At 26.4% G+C, this 22,006-nt stretch overlaps 1 protein-coding gene across 3 annotated transcripts in view; it reads left to right on the top strand.

Annotated features, from left to right (window-relative positions):
- The window catches only part of LOC122497912 (serine/threonine-protein kinase MARK2-like), a 101,418-nt gene that overhangs the window by 5,211 nt on the left and 74,201 nt on the right, over nucleotides 1-22,006 (top strand). The window contains exon 1 of one of the 3 annotated variants that reach the window (XM_043605331.1): nucleotides 15,582-15,727. The exons of 1 other annotated variant lie outside the window; for it this stretch is intronic. The gene's annotated coding sequence lies outside the window, so the exon portion shown is untranslated. Of the gene's footprint in view, nucleotides 1-15,581; nucleotides 15,855-22,006 lie in introns of those variants that run through there. One more of the 3 variants, XM_043605330.1, reaches the window with a different exon arrangement.

The raw sequence follows: 22,006 nt of genomic DNA, 5'->3' as shown, positions 1-22,006 counted from the left end.
ACAAATCTCCGAAGGTGTCAATTTCTAAGAAGCTTTTTCAATCTCTTTAGGTATGTATTCGAGAGTCGATTGTCAGCAACTGAATTGATTTCTCAAGAGTGTGTCTGCATCTTGACGTTTTGACGATCCACTGTAAAGGCACTTTGAATTTTTTTTCCCTCGATTATAATATACATTTGTATGTGTTTGTGTGTGCGAGTCGGAGCGAGTGTTACCAGAGTAGGAAACTGTGGAATTCTTTTGAAAAATGTTCCTTCTCATTTATATTGTCGATTGGTATTGTCGGGCCTTAAACTGACTTTCAATGAGAGACGTCAGATGGCGATGCTTGTCTTATAAACTAGTAAAACCAATAAAATCTCCTGCGTGAGAATTTCAGGGTTAAATCTTTTCTTCTTTTCTATTCAACAGTGATGATAGGTGTTTTTTTATATGTATAGTCTATTAGTGTATCTACTGGAACAAAGTGAAAGCATTTCACCTTCTGTGTTATTCTAATGGACCAACTTTTTGTACTTTCGCTTTTCTTACGAGTATTTCTTTTTAGGAATTTCAGTCCATCTAGTTTTATATGTGCATTCGAACAATTTTTATAATATTAATTATTGTGATGTTAATAATGGTGATATTAGTAATCGAAATAATTTTTTGTATTATCAATATAATTATTTCTTTTATTATTATTATTAATTCATCCGCAGAAAAACTGTGTTATTATTATTACTTCATTATTATTGCAAGCGAAAAACTCAAATTTGGCTAAAATAATGTATTTGTTTCAAATAAACGATTAATTAATTAAATATTTCTTTCAAATACTGAAATTATTACTATTTTAAATAAAATTTACTTGATTTATAATAAATTCTTATTTGTTTGTCAAATAAATATTTATTTGTTTCAATTAATTTTTTTAAGTCGATTGAATTGTATGTATTTGCTTCAAATTCTAAAATTATTGTTTCAAAAACATTTTGTTTGATTTAAATACCGAAATTATTAATTTAAATACAATTTTTTTATCTAAATACCGAAATTATTGATTCAAATTCAATTTATTTGATTTAATTACTGAAATTAATGGTTCAAATGCAAATTATTTGATTTAGTCACTGAAATTATTGGTTAAACTTAAAATATTTAATTTATTTTTTTTAAAAACTGAAAGTAATGGTTAAAAAAATGTATTTGATTCAAGTAAATATTTATTTGACACTAAACAAATACAGAGTTATTTGAAGCAAGTAAAAAATGTTTTTTTAGCGTAACAGTTTTTCGCTTCTGTTTGATACTGAATTTTCGCTGTTTGTATAATAATGGTTTTATTAATAGACTAAAAAGTTGGAAAACTACTTAAATGAGTTGCAAACAAAAAAAAAGGAATAGAAAAATTAGCATGAAAATCAAGAAAAGAACTTGTTAAATACATACCCGCATTGTTTGTTCTGCCCTTGATTCGTCCTATGACAAACATTGCATATTTTACAGCCGGTTTTTCAACTAGAATTAATTTTCGCATACATAATTAGTCTAATTATGTACCAACAGAGACAAAAATAAAACTAAATTTATTCACATTTTACTCGTTAATTTAGTAAAAAGTCACTTTTACAGTTGTAAAATAAAATTTAATTTGTAGAGGAATATAATGATTCAATTTTTTGTTTCTTTCTTGTTTTACTGGAATTTATTTTTTTTTAAACTTTATAAAAATTTTTGTTTATGTAATTTTATTGTTTACTTTTTTTAATTCTGAAATTTTTGTGAATTGGGGAAAATTTACTGAGTGAATAGGTATTTTTTCGAAAATTATTTTCTTTCGATGTGAGTTTTATAATATCTTTTGAAAGTGTTATTTGTCATGATTTAGAGTGTTCGTTTGGTGAAGAGAAATAAATGAATGAAAAAAAGAAAAAAAGAAAAAAATTGAGGGAAATCGTATATATAGGATGTCTTTTTAAATGTGGAACATAAAGCTGTTCGAGGAAACATGGGTGTCTCTTGTCGCTTTCGAAAGTGCTGATCTTGCGATAGTATTCGGTGATAGCCAGCTGATATTTTGCAAGAGAGAAAAACCAATTGAGAGAGTGAGGGAAAAAAGCAGAGATCGATAGGTTGCCGATCAAGAGTTGGAAGCAGGTGCGCAAGTTGATGTTTTTATTTCATCTTCTTCTTCTTTTTTCTTCTTTTTATGAAAACGTGGCAACACTGTCACTCTTGGTTCATCTTAATGAATATGCTACAGGCTGAAATTAAATCGAATCTTTCGAGTAAAACATACGAAGATTAATTATTATTATTATTCCTCAGCAATTGACTTTTTGTGAAATTATCAATTCGAAACGGATTTAGTGATTGATGCCTAGAGTTCATGGTCACTAATTTTTCTTCAATGTTTTCCTCTCTTTTTCTCAGATATTTTTAAATATCATTCTACTTTAAGTTTCTTCAAATATTTCATATTTTTATTTATCGAATATTTTGTACTTTTATTTCCGAAATATTCTATTCTTTTGTTTCTGAAGTATTCTTTAATTTTATTTGAGAAATATTCTTTTTTACTTTTTCTCGAAATATTATTCAACCTTTATTATTGAAATATAATTCTACATACACATTTACCTTTGGAAATAAATTCGCAAATGGAAAATTAAATTGAAATTGAATTGAAAGCAACCTTATAATATTGACATTAAATTTTTTTTCTTCTTGAAAGAGAAAGAAAAAAATTAATTGGAACGAGTGATTAAAAATAAATAAAAAGAAAAAAAAGTATATAGTATTAAAGTCCTCGTTTACGATATATTGAAATCATTTCACGTATTTTGATTACACGCGACCTTCGCTAATTAATCAGCGTATATACACTACACTTTTGCCTGGCGACAAATAACCTCGACGATTCCAAAATCGACTCACTTTGGTGGCAGATGGCAATCGTTTTCGACGGATGTTATCCATATAAACCACGGTCGTAAATTTCATTTTATATTATGTATATATATATATTGATGGTTCGCATATATATTCTGTGAAAATGATATAGTTGGAGAAATTTATTATTAATTTATACGACAGACGTTTAATATTTGCAACTGTCTGACTTCTTTTTTTCGTAAAAATAATTTGCTATTATTTATTTTTTCTTTGGGAACTTTACGAGTTTCCTCTCCTTGTGGGGTAAAGAATTTCTTTCTTGAAAAATGGTCGATAATTTTTCAACTTTCAAATAAACGAAATAATTTTTATTACAAACATTTTCATAAATTACTGATTGATAATTAAATGCATAGCGTTATCAAGGAAATAACACGATTCTTGTCCAAAAATGCATAAAAAGTGACCATCCCCCCCCCCTAACTTCTAAACTATTCAACATGGAGAGCTGAAATTTTGCATGCTGGTGTATTTTTACTCGAATATTACAGGAAAAATATAGAGAACTTGATATGTAATGATGGCCATACCGTTGTCAAGGAAAAACTAAAAAATTTTTGAAAAAAAAAAATTTGTTTTCCTCACTTCTACATTATTTGACCTAATGAGCTAAAAATTGGTATACTAATGTATTTTTACAATTCGATCACAAAAAATTTATTTAAAAACATTTTTTAAAAGAAATTTAAAAAAAATTTTTTTTTAAACATTTTTTTAAAGAAATTTAAAAAAAATTTTTTTAGAAATAACTTTTTTGGTACCAAATGATCTAAATATTAGTCATATTAGTGTACGGAACCCGCCATTTCAGTGCGAGTGCAACTCATACTTTCCCTGTCTTAATTTTTATTTTTAAATTCAAACAATTGTTTTATAAGGTTTGACAGGTCTTAACGAGATTTCATAAACTGTTAAACTATTCTTTGTATAATTTGCATACAAAAGATAAATTTGTATAGATGTAGTTTTGTAAAAAAAAGAATAATCATAGTTTGTGGGTTTTCTGTCAGCAGATAGTCATTCTTTTTCATTTGAAAGTGATTTTCAAGGTAGAGAAAATATTTACGGTTTTATGTCAGAAAAATGATTTTTGCTTTCACTGAATTTTAGCAAAAGTGAAAAAAAATTGAGAAATCAATTTATTGATATTCGAGAAAAATTGAGTTCTCAATTTATTGATTCAAAAAGAATTGAACTCTCAATTTATTGTTTCAAAAAAATATTGAGTAATCTTTTTATTGATTTAAAAAGAATTTTGTTCTCAATTTTTTGAATCAGAAAAAATTGAATAGTCAATTTATTGGTTCAAAAAGAATTTTGTTCTTAATTAATTGATTCAAAAAAATTGAGTAATCATTTTATTGATTCAAAAAGAATTTTGTCCTTAATTAATTGATTAAAAAAAAATTTGTTCTCAATTTATTCATTAAAAAAAAATTCAGTAGTCAATTGATTCAAAAATAATTGAGTTCTCAATTTATTGATAAAAAAAGAATAAAGTTTTCAAATTAGGGAACGTTCATAAACTACGTAGCACGTCTTGGGGGAGGGGGGGGGGGGGTAAAGCAATTGTCTACCATAAGAGGAAAAAATGGCGCTAATACATGTAATTGCGTCCACGTGGGGGAAGGGGGGGGGGGTTACAATTTCCAAAAAATTGGTCTACTTAGTTTATGAACGTTCCCTTATTGATTAAAAAAAAATTGAGTAGTAATTTTATTGATTCAGAAGAAATTTTGCTCTCAATTTATTGAATAAAAAAAATTCAATAATTTTTTCTTAAAAAAATGAATAAATTAAAACTCTGATAACAGATGCAATTATTGAAAATTTGTAAAAATCAATGTCTATATTAAAAAGTACCTGAAGTTTACATTTGTAATAAACAATGATACACATATGCCATAATATACTTATGTGGATCAATAAAATCGATATCTAAAGACAGATCACGATGACGCAAGTTGCTAGGATTCTCTAGTTTGTTAATTGTTTATGTGTTATTTCTATTTTTATAGCCAATTTACAGTTTCGAACATATATAATATATAATAGTCTTCTTCACTACACAATGTATCTTCATAATTGTCTCGCGAATAATTCCTGACAAATCGAAATTATCTATTAACGATAAAAAAAATCTGCCCGCCCTTCGGGCGGACACATTCTCATCCGCGCTTCGCGCGGAGGGCTCGCAAGTTTCAGCGCGCCTCGAGGCGCGCGAAATATTGGTCGTCGCGCTCCGTGGATTGTTGCGCGCTTCGCGCGCAGTCGTCCGCGGGGATTGAACATTACTTGCGTTCTTGATCCTTTTTCCTATTATATGTTTTATAAAACTTTTTTTTCTTTTTCCTACTATATGTTTTATCAAACTTTTTTTCTTAAAGTTACTACGACTTTAAGGATAACATTCTCATCACATATTTTTGTTTGCTGATGATTGCAAGATTAAGTACACTTTTAAGGAAATTTTTAGTCCTGCTAATTAAAAGTGTGAAATTATTCTTAATTACTTACTTTCTTCGCAGAAACATGGTTTGCTGAATTTTCGTCTATAATAGATTTACATGAAAAAATAACTTTAATTTTTAGAAAAGTTTCAGGCTAAACATTCAATAAAGTGGGACATGTAAACCTTTACAAAATTAATTATATAATTTGATAGTAAATAATACTACGAAGTTTGCATGTAAATCTTTAAATAATTTTTAGGAAGTATTCAGCATCGGGCTCGTCACCTTGTCATCTTCACAACTAAACACGTCAGTCACACTTAAACTCCAAGCCTAAAAAAAATTCATTTTTCTAATGAAGAAACCAATATTGTCTGAATATTGACAAAACATGTTGGGATATTAAGTTGCTCTGGCCCAAAAACTTTTAAAAAAAAAAAAAATTTATTAAAAAATGTTATAGAGAAAAGTTGTTTGTATTTTCCTAATATAAAATAATATAAAGTTAAAAATTTTGAAATATGAAAAAATTGAGTTTTCAAAATTTTGAAACTATTGTAGTTTCTGTAGTTTTCAACAAAAATGGCTGAATAACGAACTTAGCCTTCATTTTTACACCAACTTTAAGCGTTTTAAATTTAAAAACGATCAGATAAGATTTTCAAAAGTTATTGTGTCTACAAACGGACATACATACATACATACAGACAGACAGACGGACAGACAGACACACAGACAGACGGACTCGCCGGACCATGTTTTTCGGGTTTAGGGGACCCCAAAACGTAAAGATTTCATAAAATTAGCAAAATTAAATTTTCGACCAAAACTATAATACTTTCTCATGTAATGAGAATGTAATTATCATTTCTGGGAAAAAGTAATAAAAAAATTAATTTTAGTCCTCGGGAAATTGAAAATTATTAATTGTTCATTATTTTTTTCATATATGTGAGAAAATAATTTATCTTAATTTTTTAGAGAGAGAAATCTAAACTTCTATTATTGAGAAAATAGAAATTTTAGAAAAATTTTTTTTTTATAAAAAATGTAGAGAATATAATACCAATTTTTTTCATCGTAAAATTCTCATTTCGAATTGTTTCCGGTAAAATTTGCTTGTAAAAGAAATTTTAATCAATCGCAGCTTCATCGAATTTCCGTCATGAGAAATGTGTTATTTCCGAAAATGTCTGATTGAAAATTAAATTCTCCTGGCAATTGAATTCGAATGTGAGAATTGTTCTTTTAGTTTGTTATCATTTGAGTAAACGTGTTGTGATATGAATGGAAAATGAGAATATTTTAAATAATTTTCACTTCAATAAAAATTATTATTTTTAATATAATAATAATTACCTATTTTTATTAGAACACGGAAAAATATTTTTTTCTGAAATAACTACAAATTTGACTAGCTATTCTAGAGAAACTTGTCTCTGTTCCCGGTGAATTTTTTGCCGTAGATAATAAATTTATTACTATTTTTATAATTTTTATTATAATAGCAAAAATAATTTTTTACTTTAAAAGCCTAATTATTTTTTCTATAATAGTAAAAATTATTCCTACTAATTTTTTTACTACATCAAATATTGAAATTATTTTGAAAAAGAAGAACGATTTTGCTTAATTAGGACATGATTCGAAAATTAGAATTCCTTGAGAACGGGTTATCTATTAATTAATTTTTGGTGACTGAGGAATCAAAAGTGATTTTAGTAGTTGGATTGTCTAGACTCGCGAATGATGTGAGTCACGATAGTATTCAATAGCTAGACCTAAGGCCGTCAATGCAAACTATGCGCTCTGGTTATGTAAATGACTTTACATTCTTCGACGTTGACCCCAGAATGACTTTTTTTTTATTTTGTCAAAAATAACACGAAACACCTCTATAGATTTCAATATTCGATTGACTAAAAAGTTTTTCTTCTACTATTTTCTCTCTTTTTTGTCTTCTTATTCTATATTATTGCACGAGGGAAGAAAAAACAATTTTCTAAAGCCTGAATATAAATTTTTATTTAAAAAATACAACCAGAGAAAAATTTTATTTGACACTCTCTTAATTTTAATTAGTAAAAAATAAAAATATTTACTAATTTGAATTAGTGACTGAAATTTTGCTTTTAAATTAATAAATTAGTAGAAACTACTATTTATTAGTAAAATTGACTAATGCAAAACCAAAAAGTCAGTCACTAATTCAAAATAGTAAACATTTTTACTAATTCAAATTTAGAGAGCACATAGAATTTTTATTTCAACAAGATAAAATTTATTTGAAATAAATAAAAATTCTAGTTGACTTTGGGTAAAATATAATCTTTCTTCTAGGTGTAAATTTAAAAAAAAAAAATACATTTCATTTTATTATAGAAATAAATATTTATGGAAATAAATATTTACACAAATAAATATTTATAAATATTTATTTAATAATACCTAGTAAAGTAATTTATAAAATAATTCAATCTTTTTTTCATGGAATAAGATGCGAATGAAATTTGAAATGCAATTATTTCACCTACATTATATTTATTTATTATTAATAAATATGTTTTATTATTAAAATTGAAATAATTTTTTTCATAAATTTAGAATTGGTTTTTTTTGGTTCTTTGGTACTTTTTTTGTCATGAATAGAAATAGTTTTTTTCCCGGTTTCGAGTAGCAACTTTCCCAAAGACGAAATTAAAAAATTTTCTCTTTTTCGTATTATAATTTTTGTGGAATTTCTGGAACTCGATTATTAAATTTAGTTTCGCCGAGGATTTATCAAGTCATTAATGTTATCGTCGGTGTCAGTTCAATTTGAAAATGGTGTCAAAGTGCGTTGCACTTTTGCACAATATTCAGTGATCTGTTAAATATTTTTAAAAAATTGTTATTCAATTAATACTATTGTTGTGCGTTATATTTTAATTTATTACTTTTACTTGAATCGTAATTTTTCTTTTTATTAAAATTAATAAGTATTAATTTTTAGATTCAAATTGGAATAATTTTATTATTTTTCAAAACAAATAAATTAAATACTTGGATTTAAATTTTTGTCATAATAATAATTAATAATACCTATTGTTATTATTATTATTATTATTTTTTTATTATTATTATTGTAATATATTATTTTTATTTCATTTTGCATTGAAAAAAAATGTATTTTGATTCAAGTAACCAATTACTTTTCTATTATTAAATAAATATATTTACTTGAATCAAATAATTTTATTATTTGAAACAAATACCATTTAGTTGACTGAAATAAAAATTATTTGATTGAAATAAATATTGAAAAATTAATAGTAAAATATCATTTTTTATCTTTTATGAATAGAATATAAAAGATTATTGTTTTCGATCCCAATTATAATTTGATAAACAGTGATGATTGTTGAGAGCACAATTTTCCCTCTTTGTTTCATTTAACAGAAATAAATTGTTTGTTTTTTGTTAATAGACCTTTTTTCATTGAAGTCTTTTTAGTCTCTCTTTATATATTTAAAATATTTTACGCGCAATCATTAGAATTAATTAATATAAATAAAAATACGACGATTATAGTTATTTTCAAAGGTAAATTATAGTCTTTTTTTGTATCTCTGTTTGAATTTTTGTTTTTTGACTGTAACAAATCAGACATGAAAGGAGATCTTTGTCAGTGAGTTGATGATTCTAACAAAGAGAAATGAATCAAGGATTCACGTGCACTATTTACTTTGGATCGATATGCTGGTATGCCCTTAATATAATGCTCCATCAAATTGGAAAAAAGGGGGAAAAAAGAAAAGGAAAAACTCTTCCATTGTATTCCAGATGATTTGCGTCTGATTGAAAATAGTTGTTCGGGAATACAAATAAATTAGTGGAGTTAATTTGTTCTAATTGTGTTTGATTTATCGATGCAGAGAAGACTAATTTTGATTGTTGAATAATTTAGGAACATTTGTGTTCGATTTTTTTTTGAAAACTCGGAAAATTGTGTTTTCATGCTTTTAAATGTGTTTTTACCTTATTTCGTGGAAATTCGTGTAGGTGCTCGTGTAATTCTCCATTCGCAGTTGAAAGTTATGAGAGGTTCTAAACATTTTAAGTGACTTATTCAGGTCATATAATAATTTATTTAAATTAGTAACGTAACAAATATTTAACTCAAGACTTGATTGCTTTACTTCGAAGCTTGCTTGTAATATTTATTTCTCTAACAAGGCAGAAATCTCTTTATTAACCAGTAAAACATTTTTTTTCCTTTTTTCTCTTTTTTCAATTTTTCTGTTTTTTCTATTCGTTTTCATTCTTCTCTATTTTTTCTATTTCTTCTATTCTTATCTATTTTTTTATTATTTTCAAATGTTTTCTATTTTTTCTATATTTTTCTACTGTTTTCTATTTTTTCCTTTTGTTTTTTATAAGTAATGTAAAAAGTACTTTAAAAACGTCTTTTAAATTGTTTCGAAGTTATTTGTTCTTAAGTTAGTTTAATTATATAAAGTGAGAAACGTTATCTTTTATTCTCATTTTTTTCGTGTTGTGCTCCATTATTTAATATTTACAGTTGTCTGACCTTAAGACTAAGAAGAAAATTTTTTATTTTCATTTGTTTATCTAATTAGTGCACTGTTTGTAGTTTTTTTTTGTTCATGGCTACTAAAACTATTTAGTTTTTTTTACGTATATATGAAATTTTACACAGTTTTAGCAATTATTATTGAACAATAGAGTTGCGAAATAGTGAATGGAATTAAAAAGCAAAAAAAAATTAAACAAATCATTATATTTTCTCCTAAAGAAAATGGGTTAAAAGTTCAGCTTTATCGATTTTAAATGTTTTCGCCATGAGGGTAAGACGTAGCTTTTTTATTTTTGAACAAGAGTTTTATGGTACAATTATGGTAATAGTAATAATAAAATAATAAACAATAATAAATATAATAAAAATAAATAGAAATAACAATAATAAAATAGTTTTGTGGTACATACACTTTTTTTATGAATATAATTTGATATAATTACTATCGATTATTATTGAAAAAAATAGAAAGCGAGAAATATTGAGTTTTTTCGAGCAAAATTTGATATTGAAAATCATGTCCTGAGGGAGTTTGTGAAGAAAAATAATTGCGAGAATTATAGTTCTCTTTGGTGGTATTTTTCATTCATTATTTTCACACTCTCGTGGGTCAGCGTACCTTCACGAAATAATTGCTAATTCACGTTACATTTTGCCGTATAGTTTCTTTTTCTCTTTTCTTTTTTTTTCCGGGAAACTTGATCTATAAACCACCGAGTCTACTTTTATGATGTAATAAACCTTTATGTCCTTCGAGCATTTCACTATTAGACTAAAGCTTTCGATTCGAATATAAAGAAATATATAAAAGGTTTAAATTTATCGATTAGAGGAACAATATAATCGATAAAAATTTATTTGGAATTTAAAATTTTTGAATTTTAAATTGGAAAATTTCTTAGTTTCAAAATTCTTGCCAACTTTCTAAAACCGTTTTTGGTAGGTAAGGTTAAAGTTTTTCTTTCACTTTCTTTTGAGAGTGTCAAGTATGTTGACCGTGAATTATTTTTAAAATTTTGGTCAAATTAATGCAATGGACCCATTACATTATAGGAGAAACCTCACTACCTCTGGTTTAAATCCAAAGACTCCTCTATTAATGTTGAAAAAATATATGTTGAACTTCTCCTCTGATGCTATATTCTGTAGTTTAAGTATGTATAGTTGTAACTATAGTATCCTATACATATATCTTCAACAGAACTTGCAACCCATTCGTTGTGCAACAATTCTGCATCTAGGCGCGGTTATACGTCATTTAATTTTCTATTCATCTAATGGTATCCGACTCCCAAGTACGAGGATCGCATAAATACATAATACACAATGTTTCTTGTCACTGAAATATTGCTATGCTTGAATTCTCATCCTTAAATCATAAACAAAACATTCGGATTGCTTCTTTTTTCTTGTCTTGATATTTTTTAGTCATTTATTTCTATGAATCTTTAATATTTTACTTCTATTTTATTTAGTATTTCATTTAATGTTTTAGTTTTCTTATTTTTTATTTAATATTTTAATTTTAAGCAAAGAAAGACAATTAGTAAAAAGTCCATCACTAATTTAAACTAGCGAAAATTTTTACCATTTCTCAGTAACTTTCCACTAAAATGTTAGTAAAAAATTAAAAACTAATATTAAAAACTACTAAATGTGATAGCAAAATTTTACTATAAGAAAACAATTTAAATTTTATTGATTTTATTGAATTTTAAAACTATAATTGTCTTTAGAAAAGAAGTGGTACTTTTTACTTTATTTGTCTACTAAAATATGAAAATATAATTTTTCTATACCTATAGGTAGTGATAAAATCGTATGTCTTTGTGATTTGATTGATGGAGGTTCAAGTAGTTTTTACATTTTTTGCTCGAACTCGTTTCTGTTTATATGTACATATTAAATTTTTCATGAAATTCAACTAATTATTTCATGTGTCGTATAAATAGTTTAAGAGTAGCAGAATTAGTTTCTGTGTCGCATAATTAATTTATGTCTCATAATTAGTTTATTTCTTTTTTGAAATTAGAAAATGACTGTTACCTATAATTATATAATTAGAATCGAATTAATAAATTTATTTATTAAAGTATGAATTTTTCAACTATAATACTATAAACTTTTAATAAGGCGAAAATTTTGAGTAGGACACATGTTTTTAATAATAATAAATAGCTATAATCGAAATTATAGGGTTTATAGAGTTAATTTCAAGGTTAATTCTGATTCAATCATCTTACCCAAACCCCTTATAACGTATATAACATCCATCCCTCCGGCCTTCATGGCCGTGAGTTAATCTTCATTACCAACCAGTTTGATGCTTGAGATCACTGAAATCTCATCAGCAAAAATATTCTTTTGTGAAAACTTGATCATATTTTCGAATATGATGTCAAACATTGAGTTGGAGGATTTTTTTTCTTTTTATAGAAACTATTAAATCATCATCATCATCATCATCATCATCATCATCATCAGAGGTAACCTGATAAATTTGGATTTAATTGCAGAAATCGAAAAAAAGAAGTTTTTAAACATTTTTGCTTTATTTCCTTATGGTCGCAATTTATTCTGTTATTTTTAATTTTGAAATTTATGGAGAATAGGTAAAATTTTTCTAGCAACTGCTGTTTTTCCTTTTTTTCGACGGAGAAAGTTAGTGAGAATTCACTTTCAATTAGTCTTAATTAACTTAATCTTAATTTCTAATTATTCTACATTTAATTAGTGTATGAAAGACTGTCATAATACAATGCGTAACAAATATTATATTGGGAAAGTGGTTTTCTATCTTCTTGCTTTGACAATAAAAAATAAAAAACATTTCAATATTTTGTGCATAGAACAAATAATATTTTTTATTTTATTCAACAAAATTTCTTGGTTAGAAAAGAGTTGCGTTTACAATTTTCATAAATAGATGAAAATTCAAATTCTTCTAAAATTAGTTAAATTTTTTAATATATATATTTAATTAATCATTAAAAATAATGGAATTATAGAAGAATTTTAGTCAAAAATTTTTAAAAAATTGAATTTTTGAGAAGTTACAAATGATTTCAGAAATTCAATTATTTATTTTAATAAAATTTTCCAAAATAATTCAATTATTTAAAAAAAAATTTGAAATTCTACGCCAGGGTTGCCACGCAACCTGGAAACCTGGAAAACCTGGAAATGTCAGGAATTTTTATAAACCTTGAAAAAACCTGGAAAAGTCAGGGAATTTTGATTGGAATCCTGGAAAATTATTGCAATAATTCAATTATTTTCATAAATAATAAAACTCATAGCAAAATTTCAATTATTTTTAATACAATTTTAATGGAATTTCTTGAAAAATGTATAATTATTCTTAAAAATTTTATTAAAATTCATCAAAGAAATTCAATTATTTTCAAACGTAATAAAATTTTTCGCAGAAATTCAATTATGGTCAAAAGTTTAAAAAATTTCAATTATCTTTATAATTATTAAAAATTTTCTCCAAAATTCAATTATTTTAAAAAATTCTAATGAATTTCCAAAAGAAATGAATTATCTAAAAATTTTGTTATAAATATCTTCGCAATAATATTCTATTATTTTCACAAATATTCAATTTATGTTTACAGAGATTCATTTATTTTTATAAATATGTAATACAATTTTTTACAGGGATTCAATTATTATTTTCATAAATAATAAAACTCATTGCAGAATTTCAATTATTTTTGATACAATTTTAATCGCATTCCTCGAAAAATGTAATTATACTTAAAATTTTATTAAAATTCGTCAAAAGAATTCAATTATTTAAAAATTTGTTAATAAAATTCTATATGGGAATTCAATTTTGAGAAACATTCAATTATTCAAAAAATTATTTATTTTTGTATTAAAAATAATTAGGTAGGTATTTAAAAAGAAATATTATTAAAAAATTCGTCTCAAGAATTCAATTATTTTCAAAAGTAATAAAATTCTTAGCAGAAATTCAATTATGGTCAAAAGTTTAATAAAAGTTATAGTCAAAATTTCAATTATTATTATTACAAACATTAAAATTTTTCTCTAAAATTCAATTATTTTAAAAAATTTTAATAAAATTCTTGGCAATATTTTAATTATTTAAAAAAATTTTAATAAAATTCTTGACAAAATTTCAATTATTTTCAAAAACTTTTTTCAATTCAATGAAATTTTTTTACAGAAATTCAATTATTTTTAGTACATTTTTAATCTAATTTCTCGAAAAATGAAATTTTTCTTAATAATTTTATTGAAATTCGTCAAAAGAATTTTAATTACCTATTTAAAAATTTGTTGATAAAATTCGATGAAATTTCGTAAAATTGAATTGTAAACAAAAGGATTTGAAAATGTTGAAAGAAATTTTTCAGAAATTATTAATAATAATTAATTTACGCTTTATAAAGAAGAATTTTAGTTAAAAATTGTGGAAAACAATAATTGAATTAAAATAATGAAAGTAATTTTGAATAAGTTACACAGTAACAATATTCTTATAATAGGTATAAAATGATGATTTTATTAGTCCAACATTTTGAATTATTATAAAACATGAAGATATCGATTGCTCCGAGTCGCAGACTCGGAGTGATCGATATTTTCATGTTTTATAACAATTTTTTATAAGATGTTTAATTTCAAAAAGGTTTGAATTCAAAAATTTTGTAAAATACAAATGTAGTTTTAAAAACCTGGAAAAATTTCGTTTTTTAACCTAGAAAACCTGGAGAAAAGTCAGGGAATTTGAAATTGTACGCAAAAATTTAATTGTTTTCATAAATAATTCAATTTTACAGGAATTCAATTATTTACAAATTTTTTATGAATTTCTACGTAATAATTGAATTATTTTCATAAATAATATTTATTCCTTTGGAAAAATAATAATTAAATATTTATTTAAAAAAGAAGTTACATATTGGTGTTTTTGAATAATTTTACAATTAAATTCTTTATCGTTAATAAATATAATAGGATATTTTTTTGAGTATCTAGTAATTTTTAGAGTCAGGGAAAATTTTGTCAAAATTTTGTCTGGAAATAAGAGAAAAGTCAGGGAAAAATAAATTTTTGTGGCAACCCTGTTAGAATTTTAATAGAAATAGTTGTTTTAATACTTGTGAATATTTTCTTTTGTTTTGAAAAACTGACAATGAATGATTAGTAGGAGCTCTCGGAGAAAATCTAAACTCGTCAAGAAAACGATTTTGACTCGGTAACTAATTGATCAACATGACATAATCTACCTCCTTAGTATGGTCTTTGTCTCGATTAGATTTTTTTTCTTCTCTTTCCCCTCTAACTCAATTCGAGTATATAGCGAGGAAACAGGTGTGACACTCGTTCGTTCGTTCGTATATTTATTGGAAGACCGTAATCACCTCCATAAGACTGTATACGTAAAGTGTCGATATCTATTCGCGCTCAACCAACCAATACACGAGAAAAAACTTATTCACATGATGATATTATAATCACGTACACACATGTACTTTTTTACAACCATACGTGCGAGGCAAGTGTTAATATATGTTGTACACTTACAAAAGAGACCAACACACTCTGGTCGTAGTAGTCGTCGTCGTCGTCGTCGTCGTGGTCGTTTTGCACGTATCGCTTAAGATCCAGTAACGAAGCTCGCTGTGCTCGCTGTGCTCGCGTGTGTCCCTGTCGCCGGCATTCTGTTCAGTTAGCACGAGGCCCGCGATCGAGCAGCACCGATCTCAACGATCTTTCGTCGAACGTAATATATACAGATATATTTATACATATCTATGTATATTTATTCGTTAATCTCTTAATGTCTCTATCGCGTGAGCGGCATTTGCTGCAATTTTATCAATTATTTTTTCACACATATGTCAGATAATGTGAGTGTCTTTGTTTTTTTCTTTTTGGTAGATAATAATAAAGTTTGGTGAAACGTACTTTGGGCCTGAAATTTGTGTGTGACAAACATGAAAGTGGCATGTTATAATGTAGTTATAATATATATGGAAAATCGGAGGGAAAGAATTGTTGCTCTTTGTGCTGAGGATATTTTGCTCTCCTGTGTATTACATCTCTCGATAGCTTAACGATTGTTTCCTGTAAATTAAGGGGACAAAGTGAGAAGAAGTGAGAGGGATATTGGTGCTATAAATAATTGCATATGTATATATGCACTACTTGGGGGTTTGTATAAAGTGTGAGAACTTTTGCACGTGCGCACCGGTAATCAAGTGACTCCATAATGATTGATCTTTGGGAGAAAATAGATTTTTCAATATGTGTATCACTGTACTTAATTTTTATATTTTCGGTTTGAAAGCCTCCTCCTCGAAACTATTCTAAATTTTCTCTCGAAATTCAAGTTATTCTATAAAATCGAATTTACTATATATTATTTTTGAATTTTATACTCATTCTGTCAATCACTGTGTGTACCCGTTTAAATTCGTCAAGGTTGAACTCAATATTGAGTTTTTAGTATTCCTTTTTTCTCTTCGAAATTTAAAGAATAAGGACTAGAAGAAATTTTTTCTTTTCGGAACTCTCGGAAATTTAGAATTGTGGAAAATTAAGAAGATGGTTTTTGTAATTTAGAGGGGCCTACTTTTGTTGACAAGCGAAAACGAGTAATCGAAATTCTAAACTTATCTGTTATGTACAATTTCAAAAGTAACTGATTAGGAAATATTTCTCTCTGATTCACTTCCTGAGAGATGACGTTACGTTTCAGAGGATAAACACTACATTATCTCTGTATTGTAGACATTTTCTTCGAAATATATTTCCGATTCTCTATTTTCAATGATTTTGTCAATTCAATTTGGAAATTGCATGCAAAATTCGGATTGGATTCAGAATTCAAATTTTTTTCGAGTAGTGAATCGTATTTCGTGTGTAAAAGAATAAATATCAGTAAGGGAGAAATTTAAAAAAAGGAAATTAAATCGATTTGTTTTTAAAATAGAGAATTTTTCTCTCGAACCATTGCATAATTATGAACGGGAGATAGAAAAGTAGGTCTGTACCTCATAAGGACTTAATACAGCCTTGTTTCTTCATAAATATTGATTTCGTGTTTATAAGCTCTTAATTTAGAGAATGGACTTTTTTCTATACATTAAAAGTTATATTATTGTGAATTTTGCTCTTTTTTTTCTTAAAAAGAATTAATTTTTAATAGATAAATATATTTGTCTATAAAAATGTTAGTTTCCCACCTGCCTCTGCATAAGTTATGAGTTTCTATTTCCAAACAGTCTTCTTTTCTAATTCTATTTATACATAATCGTTCATAATAATAGTTTCCAATTATCTGTGAAATATCTTTTTTCTTCATTTTTTCTATTCGATTATTTTTGTTTTGTTCCATGTTTAAAATTCACAGAAAAGTTCGTTTATGTTTTCAAAAGAAAATTATTTGTTTTCTATAAAATAATTCGTGTTAATATTAAAATTAATATTGAAAGTTAATATTAAAAGTTAATTAATAATATTAAAAGTTATTATTGAAATATTTCAAAAATATTAAAAATTACAAATTTGTTTATAATATTGTGTTCAAGATTTAGTAAAGTAAAGTTGTTCTCAAAAATTTTAGTAAAATTCTTTCAAAATAAGATTCATTATTTTCAAAACATTTTCTAAATTCAATTATTTTCAATATCTACTATGCAAAAATGAATGGGCATTTAAATATTTATTTCTAAAAAATTGTTCTATTTTTCAAGTAATTTAATTTGGAAATTATGAAAAAATTGAGTCATCGAATTTAATTTTTCGATAGCTGCTTGTTAGCTACTTTCTTTCAGTCTTAAAGCTACTTTTTACTATTTTTTAAATTAATTTTATTATTTATTTATTTTAATTATCGAGTACGAAGTTTGTAAATAATTATTTGTTATCAATAAAAATGAGTGGTTTCTAAATTCTTTATTGTCGATGATGTTTAAAAATTTATAATGAAATGAAGTTGAACGCATTAAATTCGTGTTTTATACTTGTATACAATTAAAAAATTAAAAGGAAAAAGTATTATATCATTTATGTAGATGTAAAGGAATATTAAATAAGAATAGAGATCTGTTTCTCATTCTCCACTCTCATTACGCTGACTTGTTACGTGCCTTCGGCACAAATGCGAGAAGAAAAATCACGCTAATTCGTTTACGCTAACGACATTATAAGGAGTCAGCACGTCATCATTTAAGTAACTCTCTTGTGGTTTTAAAATGCACAGTTCACATTTCGGTAACGTTCAAATCACGATTTTTCCTTTTAATTTCCCCCCCTAAAAAAATTAACTTTATTTCGATTCATTGATGAGTCATTTTTTGAGAATTTCTCATCACAGAGACATCTAATTTTCTACTACCAAATATTAGATATGAAATTCTTTCTTTTTAAATTCTTTTAATTTTCTGTTATTAATTTTTATTTTTATATTATGGTAAATGGAAAATAATTTTGCCAAGTTTAGTATTATGTTCGGTGGAATTGTTATCTGTTGTGATGGAGAGTATTTTTCTTTTTTTATTTTCCCCCTGGCACTATTTTTTATGATAATGTAGATATATAATTTGTGAATTTATATTGGTGCTTTGTCCACTGGGTTTTGTTATAAAGGAGAGAGAAAAAGCTTTTCTTAGAGGCAAAAGAGCAAAATAGAAAAACGTGTCGAATAACAACCATAGAGAGTGTGCGAGCCTCTTTGGCTCGTGCGATGTTAATGCACTGCCACTGGGTTCCTATACAACGGGTGTGTATTTCTTGTGAAGAAAATAAAATTTTTGTTCTCTTAGTTGAATTGGTAAAATTTCGAAAAATTTATCAAGTCGATTAGTTTTGTATTCTCTATAAAGAAATTATTCTAAATTTTATAAATAAAAGAAATATTCTTCTAAAAATTTATCTAGTCTTAAGTTTTGTTATTGTGCAGAAATTTTTTCCTGTTGATAGTATTTTTTGATTTTTCTTTGACATTTATGTTTGATAACATTTTTGTTTGTAATTGATTGCATTAATTAATAGTAATTGTTATTGAAGAAACTATTTTTCTATTTAGAGAAAAAAAAGTTCTCTTTCAGTAAATAAAAAATATTGGTTGATTGCAAAATATTCTTGACCCAATTTTAGTTTTTAAAATTATTTTCTATACTTTATCTGCATTGCCTTGTTTTTACGTACATTGTTTATCGTTATTGGTGTTTAAAAAAATTGTTCTAAAGTCATTGAGCTTTTGCGCTCTTTTCTCTTGTCACGATTAACAAATATCGCGATTTTTCTTGAGATTAGAGATAATTATGAGGTTGTAATCTTAATTAAATTTTAATAGAGACGTTCGAAAGTTGGCTTTTTTGTATTTTGTATTAAAATAAAAGAGAAAGATTTACTTCGACATTATGGTCAAATTTATTCTGGAAATAATAAAAGAAGTTAGATTTGGGTTTTTGTTTCAACTAATATTAACTCGAGGGAAATTTACCAGCATTTACCATTTGTCAGATAAAAGCACTTTGGTTCAAGTGAACGTTCATTTTATTATTAATAACAAATAGCCAATTGTATTAGAAGCGAAATATTTTTCCTTCCGTGTAAAATGTTGCCACTTGATTATCAAGATACAAATAAAATTGCCATTAGTTTGTTTTCAAAATGGTAGATTATTTGTTCTCGTGACGTTTGCGATAGATAACGATAAATTTTTCTTTTTTAGAAAAATTATATATTTATATAGAAAGTGTAGTGTATTTGCTTCGTGATTTGAAACACGTTTACTTTAAATATTTTTTAGTTCTTAAATGGGTGTAGAAAAAGATTTTGTTAAGGAAAAAATTGATGATGAACTTATAGTTGAAAAAAATTGTTTTTTGATTAATTTTTTTTTCTTCTCTTACTGAAGATATATTGGAGTGTCTTGAAAGCATCTCATATACACGAAGGAGACACGCACCACCGAGCTCAAGGAGATCCACTCGTACACGCATAAAAATCTTGTTTAAAATGAATACATGTTGTTTCACATATCAAGTCTCTCGATTGTGTATGTAATGCTTTCAGAACGCATTTATATATTTACTTTCCTCACATGAGAAACTTGTCCTCTTGTAAATTTTTCAAAAATTATTTCATTTCATCTTCTTCTGTATAGGTTCTCTGTGTTTAAAAATGGAAAATTTTTAAATTATCATTCTTGAAGATTGTTCTCTTAAAAAATTGCAACATCTTGATCATGTGAATCGGAAAAATTGTTCAGCCTCGAAAATAGGCTGAAAGTAAGACTTTTTTTTAGTGTGTTGCTAAAAATTTGTCTCCTTAAAATTGGCTATTAGGTTTATTAAAACCCAAAATTTCATTTTTCATTTTTCATCTATCGGTACAAAAGAGAAATTTTATTGACCATCTTCTGATTTTTGATGTAAATGTGACGCGTCGCGAAGAAAGCTACCGAACGATTTTCGAACCAGATCCGAATTCGGATAATCGAGGTTGTAGTTTTAAGATAATTTCCTCGTTCCATGAACAGTTGTACGTAATTCGTTTCATTTTTATTAGAAGAAAATTCAGCTTCGTAATAGAAGATAATAGAAGGAAAGCATTAAAAAATGGTTCTTAATTGTGACAATAAACCGAGGTGGATCGAAACTGGGGAAAAGTGTAAAATATACTCTATTCCTCTGTTGGCGTACGAAAGTTAACGACCGGATCGCGATCCACACTTCCGCTCTATAAAACTTGCGACCTATTACATCGGTAGTGGTAGTTCTTGTGCATGGCGTAAGTGTTCTGCGGTTTGAAAAAAAGCTTCTCCAACTCTCTCAGCTTATCATCCGTAAGATAGCTCTCTTCTATATACTCAACCACGAATGCATTTCATCCGTACCTCTTACATAAATATTCAGTTAAACTCCGTTTTCTCTCTTTCCTTGGAAATTATTTAATTCATATTATTTTTCCACAATATTTGCCATCGAGATATCACTCGAAAACGAATTTCATTAAAGTAAATTATATAAAATTCATTATAAATAATGGGTATTTTAAGTAAATCCTCTTCTGAATTTTTTGTTTTGTTGCGTGTTTTTATTTATCGTATAAAAAGAATTACTTTTTAGGTAATGGACACCTTTTGAAAAAAGTTTTAAGCTTCTTTGTTCTTTTTTTAATATCGAGTTTATATGCAAATAAGAGATAAACGGTGCAACCGGATTTTATGCCTTTGAACCGGGAACTATGGTTGGATAGGTCACAAAACTTAGTCACGTGAATTAATTATTGTAGATGTGAATTTCCTGTTAAGAGAATATTGGCTCTAAATGGACGAATTAAGAATGCATTTCAATTTGGTGAAATTCGCAATTTTCGTGCGTGTTCGTAATGGCAGAGGTTAAAACTTTAAATAGATTGGGAATAGTTAGGGTTACCATGCAATCGTCCTCCAGAAACAATTTACCGATTGGATAATATAACGATAATCGAGAATAATTTCCATTTGGCATTGTGTTACATTTTGTTACATAATAATCGAAAATTGCCTTTTTTTACTGATATAATTTGATACACTCTTCAATTGTTTAAAATTCCGATTGACAAAATTGACATATCGTTTTCTATACTTCATATGGTTACACTTTATATGGTGTATACTTTGTATGGTTACTGTAATTTTCAAGAGAACAAATTTCGAAATCTAATTTTTTATTCTGTCAAATTTGCCATTTTTTTATTTCGGACCAATTATGAATGGAATATTGTGCGCGATGATTGTGTTATTATTAGCTGGGGAAATATTTTTAAACTTCTCTCTAATTGGGATATTTCGTGCGAAAGAGAATTTTCGGGTTGAATTAATCCTTGCACCGACTTCTTAAAGTTTTGACCTTTAGCTTTAAATTCCACAGACTAGTGAATATACACGTATTTTGTGGGAAGGAAAGAGAAGGAAAGAGGGAGTAATTAAAGCATGAATTTCCAAAGGTTCAACAAATTGTGCTCAATTTCTTTTTACCTTCTTTTCTTTCAAGGAGATTTTTCT

This window comes from Leptopilina heterotoma, unplaced genomic scaffold (assembly GCF_015476425.1).
Source record: "Leptopilina heterotoma isolate Lh14 unplaced genomic scaffold, ASM1547642v1 Lhet_14, whole genome shotgun sequence".
Taxonomy (NCBI): domain Eukaryota; kingdom Metazoa; phylum Arthropoda; class Insecta; order Hymenoptera; family Figitidae; genus Leptopilina; species Leptopilina heterotoma.
This window is presented reverse-complemented; position numbering and strand designations above follow the sequence as displayed.